Raw genomic sequence first — 14,154 nt, 5'->3', positions numbered from 1 at the left:
TTTTTGAGAGGAATAATAAAAGTGAGAAGAATATAAATAATTCAATATGTGTAGAGCCAACAAAAGGAAAAAGTTAAAATAAAAACAGAAAATCATCAATACTTATTTTGCCTTTTCCTACCACAAAGTCTATCTGAAGAGACCTTTTAAAATGGGAAAGAAGTGGGAGAAAGGAAACTAACATTGGTTGTCATCTGTGTGGTACAGAGTACCACATGCATTATATTATTTAATTTCCCAGACAACTCTGAACTGCAGGTACTATTTTCCCCCTAGTTTTATATAGGATAAGTGAGGTTCAGGAGATTTTCATGTGTCTTAATACAGTAAGCTGGATTTCAAATGTGTCTAATGATGAAGTTAATACTACAACTCAATACAATTCTGTAGCATTCTACTTGGAATATTTGGTGGAAATGTTCAGTACTCAATCTGACTCATTTTTCCTGACATCTATACTAAAAAGTACATCCACCCACATGAAAATACATATTTAAAAGAGCACAGCATCATGAATATCAAGCCCTAAGTTGTTTGTAGGAAACTCCATGTGCTATGGCAGGTTAAGGATGAGAGAGTTAATATAGGCTGGAGTTATATTTCAAAGTATTCATGGATGAGTAACATGGACAGATAATAATCTGGAGCAGGACCAAGTGAGTCCTAGAGAAACTAAAGAGGAAAATTCTACATAATGAGTTATGTAAGTCTTTTTTTTTTTTTTAAGTTTCTTTTCTTTCTTTTTCTTTTCTTTTTTTTTTAAGATTTTATTTATTTATTTGACAGAGAGAGAGATCACAAGTAGGCAGAGAGGCAGGCAGAGAGAGAGAGGAGGAAGCAGGCTCCCCACTGAGCAGAGAGCCCGATGCGGGGCTCGATCCCAGGACCCTGAGATCATGACCTGAGCCGAAGGCAGAGGCTTTAACCCACTGAGCCACCCAGACGCCCCTCTTTTTTTTTTTTTTTTAAGAGTTTATTTATTTATTTGACAAAGAGGGAGAGAACACAAGGAGAGGGAGTGGCAGGCAGAGGGAGAGAGAGAAGCAGGCTCCCCACTGAGCAGGGAGCCCAATGCAGGGCTCCATTCATGGACCCTGAGATCATGACCAGATCCTAAGGCAGATGCTTAAACCACTGAGCTGCTCAAGTGCACCCTCATGTAAGTCTTGATCAGACCACATGAATTGTGTTATTTCACTTTGTGAAACCGAGATATCAATATTTACTAGAGCTAATAAATCTCTACCAATATAATTCAGAAATTGGTTCATTCATTCGTAAATTGAACTTCTATTGAGCACCTACTATGTGGCAAGTCTATGTAAGCCAAACAGAGTATAATCATGATTAAGGACTTGAGACTGACTATTTTAGCCATCAAGAAACACACTCTCTAGTGAGGGAGATGGGTAGATAACTTGTGAAATGTGTTTAATACACTTTTAGGAATATGAGGGACAGAAGCAGGAAAATGTTTACTCTTATCATGGAAGGCTGAACTAAAGTCTGCATGGTTTTGATAAGAATAAAATACATGCTGGTTTCTACATTCTTTAAAGGTCTCATGGTTACCTGTATACTTCACTGGTAGTTAATGACCTGAATGATAAGCACCAGAGGAATCTTGCAAAAGTAATTTTATAAGTGGAAATTCAAAGAAATTTGAAGAAACTTTTGTAATCTGATACTCCCTGCATACCCCTTCCCCTTTGATTACTAAGCATATAAGAACCAGCCTCACACAGTAAAAAGTGCAACTCTTTCTGCCCACAGATCCTGTCTCTGTGCTACTTAAATAAAATTAGTGAGTTGCACCGTAAGCATCTCAAGAAAATTTTCTTGAAAATTGCATTAGAGGACCCCATATCAAGATCACCAAAAAGAGGCATTAACTAATTTGTAGGAAGTTAGGGACAGTTTTTTGGGAAAAGATATATAGATATTAGATACTTACCTAGATATTTCTTTTTTTTTTTTTTAAGATTTTATTTGACAGACAGAGATCACAAGTAGGCAGAGCAGCAGGCAGAGAGAGGGGGGAAGCAGGATCCTACTGAGCAGAGAGCCTGATGCAGGGCTCAATCCCAGGACCCTGAGATCATGACCTGAGCCAAAGGCAGAGGCCTAACCCACTGAGCCACCCAGGTGACCCCTAGATATTTCATAGTGAAATTGTTTCAGTCAAATAAAGATGATGGTGAAGAACCCTCTACTCACCTCCAATGGCCTATCTCACCCTCCACATGCCCTGCCACTGCCTTCACAAGTACTTCTGTTACCCATAATTTTTCACCAAATTAGGCCAGTGTCCAGAGCACTGGCTCCTCATCTCACTTAGGCCTATACCAAAGGCATAAAATTTGGTGCAAATGCTTGAGCCTTAATGCTTTAAGGTATAGACCTTTCAGCCAATGTTGTAGCCCTTATTATGGAGCCAAAGGGAAGAACAGTGATTACTGAACAGAGTTGGAAAATCCCAAAGTAACAAGAAATGTTGTGACTGTCACAAAGATAATTGACTTAAAAGATAAATATAAAAATAGTGGTGCTAAACTTGTTCTTTAAGATGTTGCCAATAACAATTTTGAAGAGGCTGGGGATGGCACCAGTACCACTACTGTCCTGACACACTCCATTGCCAAGGAAGGCTTTGAGAAGATTAAGGGTGTTAATCCTGTGGAAATCAGGAGACGTGTGATGTTAGCTGTTGATCCTGGAACTGCTGAACATAAGAAGCAGCCTTCATTGACAATCCCTGAAGAAATTGCTCAGGGTGCTATGATTTTATAAATGGAGACAAATTGGCAACACCATTTCTGATGCAATGAAAAAGTTTAGAAGAAAGGGTGTCATCTCAGTAAAGGATAGAAAAAAACACAAATGATGAATTAGAAATTATTGAAGGCATGAAATTTGATCAAGGTTATATTTCTCCATACTTTACTAATACATCAAAAGATCAGCAATGTGAATTTCAAGATGCCTGTTCTATTGAGTGAAAAGAAAATCTCTAGTGTTCAGTCCATCATACCTGCTCTTAAAATTGCCAATGTTTCCTGTAAGTCCTTGGTCAAAATTGCTGAAGATGTTAATGGAGAAGCTCCGAATATACTCGTTTTGAGTAGGCTAAATGTTGGTCTTCAGGTTATTGCAGTCAAAGCTCCAGGTTTTGGTGACAATAGAAAGAAGCAACTTAAAGACATGACTATTGCTACTGGCGGTGCAGTGTTTGCAGAAGACCTGACCTCACAACTTAGAAAAAGTTGGAGAGGTCGTTGTGACCAATGATGCCATGCTCTTAAAATGAAAAGGTGAGAAGGCTCAAACTGAAAAATGTATTCAAGGAAATCATTGAGCAATTAGATATCATAACTAGAAAATATGAAAAGGAAAAGTTGAATGCATATCTGGAAAAACTCAGAGTAGCTCTGTTGAAGTCTGGTGGAACAAGTGATGATCAAGTGAATGAAAGACAGAGTTACAGATACCCTCAAGGTTATATGAGCTGCTGTTGAAAAAGCATTGCTCTGGGAGGGGGTTGTTCCCTGCTTCACTGTATTCTCACCTTGGATTCAATAATTCCAGCTAATGAAGATTAAATATCAGTGTAGAAATTAAGAGAACACTCAAAATTCTTGCAATGACCATTGCTAAGAATGCAGGTGTTGAAGTATCACTGATAGTTGAGAAAATTATGGAGAGCTCCTCAGAAGTTGGTTATGACACTATGCTTGGAGATTTTGTGAATATGGTGGGATCCAAATAAGGTTGCAAGAATTGCTTTCTTGGATGCTGCTGGAGTGTCCTCTCTGTTAACTACAGCAGAAGCTATAGTCACTGAAATTCCTGAAAAAGAGAAAGACCCAGGAATGGGCAGAATGGGTGGAATGGAAGGTTGTATGGGAAGTGGAATGTTCTCCTTCCCAGAATAGTGCTTTACCTTTATTTTTTTTTAAATAAAGATTGCATTTATTTATTTGAGAGAGAGGTATAATTGCGAGAGAGAGCATGAGTGGGGAGGAGAGGGAGAAGCAGGCTTTCCACTGAGCAGGGAGCCTGTCTTGGGCTTGATCCCAGGACCCTGAGATCATGACCTGAGCCGAAGGCAGATGCTTAACAGACTGAGCCACTCAGGTGCCCCAGTGCTTTGCTATTATTAAAGAACTGTGAGAGGAAGCTCAGGACAGTCCTCCTCAATAATAACTTCTGCGAAGCCAGTTGAAGGAAATGACTGAAGAAAAGCCTAGCTGATATTTAAGAAAAATCACCCTAATCATCAGTTATTGGTTTCAGTTGACAACATATAATGGTTTACTACTGTCATTGTTCATGTTGATAGGGCAAAACTGTACTCTAAGATGGCTGACCAAACCAGCAAGGGAATTGCAGTCCCTGTCTCAAAGTCCTTCCGGGTTCTTCTTTCCTACCCTGTTTCCCAGGTGCACCAAAAAGTACCAAGTATGTGGAAGTAGAAGGGTATAGATCCCTTCCCCCCCCCCTTTTTTTTTCTATTTTTCTATTTTATTTATTTATTTTGACAGGCAGAGATCACAAGTAGGCAGAGAGGCAGGCAGAGACAGAGGAGGAAGCAGGCTCCCTGCCGAGCAGAGAGCCCAATGTGGGGCTCGATCCCAGGACCCTGAGATCATGACCTGAGCCGAAAGCAGAGGCTTTAACCCACTGAGCCACCCAGGCGCCCCTAAATCCCCCTTCCTGCTTGTGCTCGGGGCTAAGACCTTTGGAGAACAACCTCCTCTGAGCCCACTGGTGTTAAATAAACCTCCAATCCTCCAAAGTCTCTAAGTGCCACTTGGTTCTTCCAGGATCCAGTCCAGGTTTGGCAACAACCCCTAAGGAAAATTTATTTCATATTTTTTTTTTAAAGATTTTATTTATTTATTTGACAGAGAGATCACAAGCAGGCAGAGAGGCAGGCAGAGAGAGAGGAGGAAGCAGGCTCCCCTAGAGAGCAGAGAGCCCGATGCGGGGCTCGATCCCAGGACTCCGAGATCGTGACCTGAGCCGAAGGCAGCGGCTTAACCCACTGAGCCACCCAGGCGCCCCTTATTTCATATTTTTGAACAAAAATAAATTTTCACATTCCTGATAACTGAGTGCAAGAGCCATGTACCAATGTACTGCTTTCAACTTAAATCACTGAGGCACTTTTACTACGATTCTGTTAAATTCAGGATTTTAGTGCTTGCCATTATCAGATGAAAAGTAAAGAAGAAGCCTTTCTGTGGGGAGTATGAATAATTGTATACAAAGTAGAGAAATATCCAATTATGTGACAACCTTTGTATAATAAAAAGTTGCTTAAAGTATAAAAAAAAAAAAAAAACAACATGATGAAGAAAAACGTTCCTGATAAAGATTTTAAGAAGGAAATTGGGGAATTCCCAGGTGAAAAATACAAATGTGCTTTGAATTCTTTCTCTGCCACTTAATGACTTTGAAATCTTGGGATAATTTCTTAACTTTGAATTTCAGTTTTCTCATCTATTAAAGAGTTATAATAAAATCCTCTACAAAAGATGTTTGTGAGAAATAACCAGTATGAGTCCACTAGGAAATCTGGTCTGAAACGTGATGATCATTTTTCTCCATGCATCAGATGTCCTGTGAGTCTAACCTTCAACACTGAGAAAGGAGAAACCTATTCTCCTAAAACTTATTTGAAAATTCTGTTGGCTACTTACTGATATACTCAATAGACCATAGTTCTGACTTAGCATGATAATTCTTTTGCTCTTGGGCCGATCCTTCTAAATCCGTTAGATTCAAGTAATAGCCTATGTGAATGTTTTGCATGTCACATACAAATAGTCACATCATGCACCTTGTTTAACTTAGCATCCCTGTATTAAGAGATGTCACAACACACTTACTTTGCTTTAGGAGCTGGTGTTTTGACAGTTGAGGTACATAAATTCTACAGCAGAGTGAGGAGCTTATGGTACTCATTTGCACGTCAAAACCCAAATTTTGCTTTTTCCTCATTTTTATTGACAATGATTGTGTCTAGCTAATGGGAACAACCTGAAAGACTTGCACATCTTAATGAGTTCTCTAAATGCTTTGTTATAGTAGAGTTACAGATTAAAATAAAATTTTAATCATGTATCTGCCTAAATGGTATAATAATAATGATGATGATTAAGGATCCTAGTTTGCTTTTTGTCCTACAAAAAGAGTTTGACATCCATAGGAGGAGGTTAAAAAAAGAGAGAGAGAGAGAGAGAGAACTTCTTTCATTTCTTTATTGGCAGTTTTTATTGAAATCTTAGAGTGCTGGGAAACCTGGAAATCTGCCAACTTTCTTTATAGTCAGTACAGTTTAAATTTTACATTGTACATGTGCAAGTTTATCTTGACAAAATCACATCTTTATAAAACTTCACCTATGAACAGTGAGACGTGTTAATGTCAAAATTATAGAACTGTGCTATAGGTAAAGAATGAGTGAATCCAAGAATACTAGGTGGACAACCCCATAATCTGATACCTGTTCCTAGCATGTCATTATTTAATACTTCACTGACCATAGATGTGGCACTTTCTCCCCTATTTCTTAGCTTCTGCCCTGCATATTGCAGTAAAATGATCTTCCCTCCTTGCCTATGTTAAAGATCATTGTATAAGGTAATGAATTGATGCATGCTTTAAATTTTGTCACATAAGACATGCTATATTTAGTTAGTATCTTAAAGTCAAAATAGATAGTCCCTGTAATTGTATAGTAAGATAGCAAATTTAATGCAAAATTAACTGTACACATAGTAATTTTAAATGTAAAGATAAACTTACAAATAATTTAAAAAACTCAGTGAAGAATCCTTAAAGTTAACAAAAATAAAATTTAAAGATCAAGTTAGAAAGTATCTTTTCTAACTGGATTGGTTAAATTATATTAATACCTGCCTAACAATTTGACAAGAAAGAGGTGGGGGGAAGAGTGCCCCAGTAATGTTCTCATGGAATTATCAGCCATATTTTTATTAAAGGATATTGCTACTAAACTTTTGTCTGTTTTGCCCTGAAAACAGAACAATTGTTGCAAAGTACATCTCCATTCTAAGGAGAGGGGCTATATCATTTTTCTAGTTTTTCAAAGCAAAATTTAAAAAAAATGAGTTTTGAGATTCTTAAGCCAACATCCAACTTTAATATACAAGGTGAAATTAAACGGACCTTCTCCACCCCCACTGCTAAGCCCTAGAGTGAGGCATAAAGAGATGTCTTCACTCCCCTTAATCTGGATTGGCAAATGTATTTATATAACGGGGGCCCAAGGGTGCAAGCCACCTGGCTCCACGGGTCCCAAACAGACTAGGGTGAGCCACTGATGGCCGATAAAATCCACAGGCAGAGAGACAAGTCATGGTAAAACCAGAAAGGGATTGATTTCAGTGAAGCCAATACCAAGGAGACAGTGGACTAACATCTCAAATACTGTCTCTAAAGTGTTAAAAATACTTCTGGTTTATATAAGGAAAATGTGCAATAAAAGTCTGTGGGTACTGGCAGGTGGGCAGTAAAGGTCAAGTAGATAATTTTCTTAGGGTCAATCATACAGGGTCTTGCTGGCATCAGGGTAGTCTCTATTGCATGAGGGGTAGTTTCTATTTCCATCACAGGATATTTTAACCTCTGGATCTTTTGCCTGAGTTAAAAATAGCTGTAAAGAAGAACTCAGAAAGTACAGACTGAGGTCCAAATGGAGGTAGCTGAAGTCCTCTTTCATTTACTGAAGTTTTGAAAATGGAAATCATGTACTCCCACACAATTTATTATGTGCCTAATCATATTATATAACTTTCAGCTATATTCACTAACATGATTTTATTACTCCACTTTTTTGAACTAACATGACTACTTCAAGTTTCTCAGAAGGATAAAAAGTTGCCAATATCTCCACTGTTTATTATAGATAAACCTCTTCTTCCCACCATCACAGTGACTCTCTCCTTAATCAAAGATGTATGCAGATCCTCTTAGCCCTCTGCCTACCAGGCCCTGACTTTGGGCTCTGTCCTTGGCCATTTGGTCCAGTTTTAGTAAGAATGTTGTTGAGTCATTTAGTGAAAAACCCCTCACCCTGGGTATGTGATCTCTTCTGTATCTGATCAAATCCCTCATCCCCCACATTGAATATTTTATCACTCTGGCCTGCCATCTCAAGAATCCCATCAAGTTGGTTTAGCCAGAATCCTCCATACCCCTGATATTTCCTCTTGGTAATTTTTCATCCATAGACCTCCACTCTGATCCTTGCCTACGAATCCCCACTTTTTCTTGTCATGTGCAAATTCTAATCTGTCTCCCCTGCTGTAAAAACCCCACCATAATAATCTTTTTTTTTTTTGAAAAATTTTCTTAATTTATTTTTTTATAAACATATAATATATTTTTATCCCCAGGGGTACAGGTCTGTGAATCGCCAGGTTTACACACTTCACAGCACTCACCGCAGCACATACCCTCCCCAATGTCCATAACCCCAACCCCCTTCTCCCAACCCCCCTCCTCCCAGCAACCCTCAGTTTGTTTTGTGAGATTAAGAGTCACTTATGGTTTGTCTCCCTCCCAATCCATCTTGTTTCATTTATTCTTCTCCTACCCCCTTAACCCCCCATGTTGCATCTCCACTTCCTCATATCAGGGAGATCATATGATAGTTGTCTTTCCCTGATTGACTTATTTCGCTAAGCATGATACCCTCAAGTTCCATCCAAGTTGTCGCAAATGGCAAGATTTCATTTCTTTTGATGGCTGCATAGTATTCCATTGTGTATATATACCACTTCTTCTTTATCCATTCATCTGTTGATGGACATCTAGGTTCTTTCCATAGTTTGGCTATTGTAGACATTGCTGCTATAAACATTCGGGTGCACGTGCCCCTTCAGATCACCACGTTTGTATCTTTAGGGTAAATACCCAGCAGTGCAATTGCTGGGTCATAGGGTAGTTCTATTTTCAACATTTTGAGGACCCTCCATGCTGTTTTCCAGAGTGGTTGCACCAGCTTGCATTCCCACCAACAGTGTAGGAGGGTTCCCCTTTCTCCACATCCTCGCCAGCATCTGTCATTTCCTGACTTGTTAATTTTAGCCATTCTGACTGGTGTGAGGTGATATCTCATTGTGGTTTTGATTTGTATTTCCCTGATGCCGAGTGATATGGAGCACTTTTTCATGTGTCTGTTGGCCATCTGGATGTCTTCTTTGCAGAAATGTCTGTTCATGTCCTCTGCCCATTTCTTGATTGGATTATTTGTTCTTTGGGTGTTGACTTTGCTAAGTTCTTTATAGATTTTGGACACTAGCCCTTTATCTGATATGTCATTTGCAAATATCTTTTCCCATTCTGTCAGTTGTCTTTTGGTTTTGTTAACGGTTTCCTTTGCTGTGCAAAAGCTTTTGATCTTAATGAAATCCCAATAGTTCATTTTTGCCCTTGCTTCCCTTGCCTTTGGCGATGTTCCTAGGAAGATGTTGCTGCGGCTGAGGTTGAAGAGGTTGCTGCCTGTGTTCTCCTCAAGGATTTTGATGGATTCCTTTCTCACACTGAGGTCCTTCATCCATTTTGAGTCTATTTTCGTGTGTGGTGTAAGGAAATGATCCAATTTCATTTTTCTGCATATGGCTGTCCAATTTTCCCAACACCATTTATTGAAGAGGCTGTCTTTTTTCCATTGGACATTCTTTCCTGCTCTGTCGAATATTAGTTGACCATAGAGTTGAGGGTCGATTTCTGGGCTCTCTCTTCTGTTCCATTGATCTATGTGTCTGTTTTTGTGCCAGTACCATGTTGTCTTGATGATGACAGCTTTGTAATAGAGCTTGAAGTCCGGAATTGTGATGCCACCAACTTTGGCTTTCTTTTTCAATATTCCTTTGGCTATTCGAGGTCTTTTCTGATTCCATATAAATTTTAGGATTATTTGCTCCATTTCTTTGAAAAAAATGGATGGTACTTTGAGAGGAATTGCATTAAATGTGTAGATTGCTTTAGGTAGCATAGACATTTTCACAATATTTATTCTTCCAATCCAGGAGCATGGAACATTTTTCCATTTCTTTGTGTCTTCCTCAATTTCTTTCAGGAGTACTTTATAGTTTTCTGAGTATAGATTCTTAGCCTCGTTGGTTAGGTTTATTCCTAGATATCTTATAGTTTGGGGTGCAATTGTAAATGGGATTGACTCCTTAATTTCTCTTTCTTCTTTCCTGTTGTTGGTGTAGAGAAATGCAACTGATTTCTGTGCATTGATTTTATATCCTGACACTTTACTGAATTCCTGTACAAGTTCTAGCAGTTTTGGAGTGGAGTCTTTTGGGTTTTCCACATATAGTATCATATCATCTGCGAAGATTGATAGTTTGACTTCTTCTTTGCCAATTTGGATGCCTTTAATTTCCTTTTGTTGTCTGATTGCTGAGGCTAGGACTTCTAGTACTATGTTGAATAGCAGTGGTGATAATGGACATCCCTGCCGTGTTCCTGACCCTAGCGGAAAAGCTTTCAGCTTTTCTCCATTGAGAATGATATTTGTGGTGGGTTTTTCATAGATGGCTTTGATAATATTGAGGTATGTGCCCTCTATCCCTACACTTTGAAGAGTTTTGATCAGGAAGGGACGCTGTACTTTGTCAAATGCTTTTTTAGCATCTATGGAGAGTATCATATGGTTCTTGTTCTTTCTTTTATTAATGTGTTGTATCACATTGATTGATTTGTGGATGTGGAACCAACCTTGCAGCCCTGGAAGAAATCCCACTTGGTCGTGGTGAATAATCCTTTTAATGTACTGTTGAATCCTATTGGCTAGTATTTTGGCGAGAATTTTTGCATCTGTGTTCATCAAGGATATTGGTCTGTAGTTCTCTTTTTTGATGGGATCCTTGTCTGGTTTTGGGATCAAGGTGATGCTGGCCTCATAAAATGAGTTTGGAAGTTTTCCTTCCATTTCTATTTTTTGGAACAGTTTCAGGAGAATAGGAATTAGTTCTTCTTTAAATGTTTGGTAGAATTCCCCCGGGAAGCCGTCTGGCCTTTTGTTTGTTTGGAGATTTTTGATGACTGTTTCAATCTCCTTACTGGTTATGTGTCTGTTCAGGCTTTCTATTTCTTCCTGGTTCAGTTGTGGTAGTTTATATGTCTCTAGGAACGCATCCATTTCTTCCAGATTGTCAGATTTGTTGGCGTAGAGTTGCTCATAGTATGTTCTTATAATTGTCTGTATTTCTTTGGTGTTCATTGTGATCTCTCCTCTTTCATTCATGATTTTATGTATTTGGGTCCTTTCTCTTTTCTTTTTGATAAGTCTGGCCAGGGGTTTATCAATCTTATTAATTCTCTCAAAGAACCAGCTCCTAGTTTCGTTGATTTGTTCTATTGTTTTTTTGGTTTCTATTTCATTGATTTCTGCTCTGATCTTTATGATTTCTCTTCTCCTGCTGGGTTTAGGGTTTCTTTCTTGTTCTTTCTCCAGCTCCTTTAGGTGTAGGGTTAGGTTCTGTATCTGAGACCTTTCTTTTTTCTTGAGAGAGGCTTGTACTGCTATATATTTTCCTCTCAGGACTGCCTTTGTTGTGTCCCACAGCTTTTGAACCGTTGTGTTTTCATTATCATTTGTTTCCATGAATTTTTTCAATTCTTCTTTAATTTCCTGGTTGACCCATTCATTCTTTAGAAGGATGCTGTTTAGTCTCCATGTATTTGGGTTCTTTCCAAATTTCCTCTTGTGATTGAGTTCTAGCTTCAGAGCGTTGTGGTCTGAATATATGCAGGGAATGATCCCAATCTTTTGATAGTGGTTGAGACCTGATTTAGGATCAGGGATGTGATCTATTCTGGAGAATGTTCCATGTGCACTATAGAAGAATGTGCATTCTGTTGCTTTGGTATGAAATTTTCTGAATATATCTGTCATGTCCATCTGGTCCAGTGTGTCATTCAAGGCCTTTATTTCCTTGTTGATCTTTTGCTTGGATGATCTGTCCATTTCAGTGAGGGGAGTGTTAAAGTCCCCTACTATTATTGTATTATTGTTGATGTGTTTCTTTGATTTTGCTATTAATTGGTTTATATATTTGGCTGCTCCCACGTTAGGGGCACAAATTTTTAAAATTGTTAGATCTTCTTGTTGGACAGATCCTTTGAGTATGATATAGTGTCCTTCCTCATCTCTTATTATAGTCTTTGGCTTAAAATCTAATTGATCTGATATAAGGATTGCCACTCCTGCTTTCTTCTGATGTCCATTAGCATGGTAAATTCTTTTCCACCCCCTCACTTTAAATCTGGAGGTGTCTTCGGCTCTAAAATGAGTTTCTTGTAGGCAACATATAGATGGGTTTTGTTTTTTTATCCATTTTGATACCCTGTGTCTTTTGATTGGGGCATTTAGCCCATTAACATTCAGGGTAAGTATTGAGAGATATGAATTTAGTGCCATTGTATTGCCTGTAAGGTGACTGTCATTGTATATTGTCTCTGTTCCTTTCTGATCTACTAGTTTTAGGGTCTCTCTTTGCTTAGAGGATCCCTTTCAATATTTCCTGTAGAGCTGGTTTGGTGTTTGCAAATTCTTTCAGTTTTTGTTTGTCCTGGAAGCTTTTAATCTCTCCTTCTATTTTCAGTGATAGCCTAGCTGGATATAGTATTCTTGGCTTCATGTTTTTCTTATTTAGTGCTCTGAATATATCATGCCAGCTCTTTCTGGCCTGCCAGGTCTCTGTGGATAAGTCTGCTGCCAATCTTATATTTTTACCATTGTATGTTACAGACTTCTTTTCCCAGGCTGCTTTTATGATTTTCTCTTTGTTACTGACTTGTCAATTTTACTATTAGGTGACAGGGTATGGACCTATTCTTATTGATTTTGAGGGGGGTTCTCTGCACCTCTTGGATTTTGATGCTTGTTCCCTTTGCCATATTGGGGAACTTCTCTCCAATAATTCTCTCCAATATACTTTCTGCTCCCCTCTCTCTTTCTTCTTCTTCTGGAATCCCAATTATTCTAATGTTGTTTCGTCTTATGGTGTCACTTATCTCTCGAATTCTCCCCTCGTGGTCCAGTAGCTGTTTGTCCCTCTTTTCCTCAGCTTCTTTATTCTCTGTCATTTGGTCTTCTATATCGCTAATTCTTTCTTCTGCCTCATTTATCCTAGCAGTGAGAGCCTCTATTTTTGATTGCACCTCATTAATAGCTTTTTTGATTTCAACTTGGTTAGATTTTAGTTCTTTTATTTCTCCAGAAAGGGCTTTTATATCTCCTGAGAGGGTTTCTCTAATATCTTCCATGCCTTTTTCGAGCCTGGCTAGAACCTTGAGAATCGTCATTCTGAACTCTAGATCTGACATATTACCAATGTCTGTATTGATTATGTCCCTAGCCTTCGGTACTGCCTCTTGTTCTTTTTTTTGTGGTGAATTTTTCTGCCTTGTCATTTTGTCCAGATAAGAATATATGAAGGAGCAAGTAAAATACTAAAAGGGTGGCAACAACCCCAGGAAAATATGCTTTATCCAAATCAGAAGAGATCCCAAATCGTGAGGGGTCAGAAAAGGGATAAAAAGAGGTTCAGAAAGAAAAAAAAAAAAAAAAAAAATTAAAAAAAGAAAATAAATAAAGAAAAAATATAAAAAAGAAAAAAAAATATATATATATTAGATAAACTAGTTAAAAAACGTTAAAAAAGAAAAGGGTAAAAATTAAAAAAATTTATCAGAAGAAGAGAAAAAAAATTAAATTAACTGCAAGACTAAAGAATCATGGGGAGAAAGCCATGAGTTCCATGCTTTGCTTTCTCCTCCTCTGGAATTCAGCTGCTCTCCTTGGTATTGAAACTGCACACCTTGGTAGGTGAACTTGGTCCTGCCTGGATTTCTTGTTGATCTTCTGGGGGAGGGGCCTGTTGTGATTCTCAAGTGTCTTTGCCCCAGGTGGAATTGCACCGCCCTTACCAGGGGCCGGGCTGAGTAATCTGCTCGGGTTTGCTTTCGGGAGCTTTTGTTCCCTGAGCACTTTCTGTAGAGTTCTGGAGGACGGGAATGAAGATGGCGGTCCCCCTGTCTCTGGCCCGGAGGAGCCGAGAGCCCGGGGCCCCACTCCTCAGTGCGTCCTCAGAGAACAGCGACCAA

General features: G+C 38.8%; 1 pseudogene; it reads left to right on the top strand.

The window, feature by feature from the left end:
* Positions 1 to 2,194: 2,194 nt before the first annotated feature.
* LOC111154362 lies at positions 2,195 to 3,932 on the top strand (annotated as a pseudogene).
* The last annotated feature ends 10,222 nt before the right edge of the window (positions 3,933 to 14,154 follow it).

This window comes from Enhydra lutris, unplaced genomic scaffold (assembly GCF_002288905.1).
Source record: "Enhydra lutris kenyoni isolate GAN:26980312 unplaced genomic scaffold, ASM228890v2 scaffoldscaffold37, whole genome shotgun sequence".
Classification (NCBI taxonomy): Eukaryota; Metazoa; Chordata; class Mammalia; order Carnivora; family Mustelidae; genus Enhydra; species Enhydra lutris.
The sequence above is the reverse complement of the archived record's forward strand: the minus strand, read 5'-3'. Positions and strand labels throughout refer to the sequence as shown.